Here is a 2750-nt window from a genome sequence, read left to right as displayed (position 1 = left end):
ATGTATGTATGTATGATTGTATGTATGTATGTATGTATGTATGTATGATTGTATGTATGTATGTATGATTGTATTTATGTATGTATGTATGTATGATTGTATGTATGTATGATTGTATGTATGTATGTATGATTGTATGTATGTATGTATGTATGTATGATTGTATGTATGTATGATTGTATGTATGTATGTATGATTGTATGTATGTATGTATGATTGTATGTATGTATGATTGTATGTATGTATGTATGTATGTATGTATGTATGTATGTATGATGTATGTATGTATGTGATTGTATGTATGTATTGTATGTATGTATGATTGTATGTATGTATGATTGTATGTATGTATGTATGATTGTATGTATGTATGTATGTATGTATGTATGTATGATTGTATGTATGTATGTATGTATGTATGATTGTATGTATGTATGATTGTATGTATGTATGTATGTATGATGTATGTATGTATGTATGATGTATGTATGATTGTATGTATGTATGATTGTATGTATGTATGATTGTATGTATGTATGTATGATTGTATGTATGTATGTATGTATGTATGTATGTATGATTGTATGTATGTATGTATGTATGATTGTATGTATGTATGATTGTATGTATGTATGTATGATTGTATGTATGTATGTATGTATGTATGTATGTATGTATGTATGTATGTATGTATGATTGTATGTATGTATGTATGTATGTATGATGTATGTATGTATGTATGATGTATGTATGATTGTATGTATGTATGATTGTATGTATGTATGATTGTATGTATGTATGTATGTATGTATGTATGTATGATTGTATGTATGTATGTATGTATGTATGATTGTATGTATGTATGATTGTATGTATGTATGATTGTATGTATGTATGTATGATTGTATGTATGCATGCATGCATGCATGCATGCATGCATGTATGTATGTATGTATGTATGTATGTATGTATGCATGCATGCATGCATGTATGGCTTCAGTGACGCACACACACACAAACACATACACACACAGACACACACGTACACACACAGACACACGCGTACACACACCCACACACAGACGGACGGCACGCCAAGTTCAAAAGAACTTCCCCGAACCAATCGCGCTCTCTCTGTCGATTTCGCTTTTACGCCGACTTGAAAAAATACCCCCCCCCCCCTTCACCCCACATATATAAAAAAAATTATCGATGGACCACTCAAAGAGGTATGTATACATTATCATTTTCGTAACATAATTTCTGTAGTATTTCAAGATGTTTCTGACACGTATTTTGATTCACATGGCGGAGATCCAACATTTCTTCACTTTTTCCAGAATTTCTTCTCTTTATTTATTTTTTTTGCGAAATACGGAGTTTATGATTCATGTGTGAGTGTGTGTTCTTGATACTCGTTTAGAACAAGTAGTTTTACACCAATTACACTATTTTTTCTTAGTTTAAAGGCCGTGGACTGAAGATGTGAAATTTCCGAAGCCTCTCCCCCACCCCCCTTTCGCGAGCGCGCATTTTTTTCATGATAGTCGTTTAGAGCAAGTTGTTTTACACCTATTACGTTGTTTTTGTTTTTGTTTTTGTGCCCGGTTCAGACGCTTTCGGAAATTCCCGATATAAATATTCCGAGGCCTCTCCCCCACCCCTCTTTCTCGAGAGCGCATTTTTTTTTTCATATTCGTTTAGAGCAAGTTGTTTTACACCTATTACACACATTTTTTTTTTGATTTTCTGATATTTGTTACGCCCTATATTAACCCGGATACATTTCAAGAAAGTGTTTTTTTTTTATATATAGAGTTAGGGTTTTAGAGTTTGTGTTAGAGTTAGGGTTAGGGGTGGGAGAAAAGGGTTTCTGTTATCTTCAGAAATGTACACAAAGCCACTTACGGTACTTATACCGAAGGATCGCCGGGTTTTAGGGTTTTAGGGTTAGCTTAGGGTTACGGAAAAAAGTGAAAATGAAAAAATTGTGGGGGGGGGGGGAGGAGAGGGCGGCCAAGTTTCAATATGCTGATTTTCGGCAATTTTCCGGAATCTCCGTATCCGAAAACGGGGGTTATAAAAAAAAATTGGAGAAAATGGGGGAGGGTGGAAGGAAGTCTTTCCGAGAGTAACTTTCGCTATAAATCAATAAATAAAGGGTTATTTAGTAATTAAAGTTTGTGAATTTTGGTAATTGTAGTCAATCGTAAGCCACAGATACGTTCATGTTTTTCTCTTTAAAATTAACATAAACATTTATTTACATGAAAGAAAATTACCGACTAAATAAGATATATTTATATGAATAAAAAAAAAGGCGAGCTGGTAGAAACGTTAGCACGCCGGGCGAAATGCTTAGTGCCGCTACGTTCTGAGTTCAAATTCCGCCGAGGACGACTTTGCCTTTCATCCTTTCGGGATCGATAAATTAAGTACCAATAGCGTACTGGTGTCGATCTTAATCGACAGGCCACCTCCCCCAAAATCTCGGACCTTGTGCCTAGAGTAGAAAAGAATATTTATTTATTTATAGGCGCAGGAATGGCTGTGTGGTAAACAGCTTGCTTACCAACCACATGTTTCTGGGTTCAGTCACACTACGTGGGCAAGTGTCTTCTACTATAGCCTCAGGCCGCCCAAAGAATTGTGAAGTGGATTTGGTAGACGGAAACTGAAAGAAGCCCGTCGTATATATATATATATATATATATATATATATATATATATATATATATATATTGATAAAA

The sequence above is a fragment of the Octopus sinensis genome, linkage group LG11 (assembly GCF_006345805.1).
Source record: "Octopus sinensis linkage group LG11, ASM634580v1, whole genome shotgun sequence".
In the NCBI taxonomy this organism is placed as follows: Eukaryota; Metazoa; Mollusca; class Cephalopoda; order Octopoda; family Octopodidae; genus Octopus; species Octopus sinensis.
Note: the sequence above shows the minus strand (reverse complement) of the source record.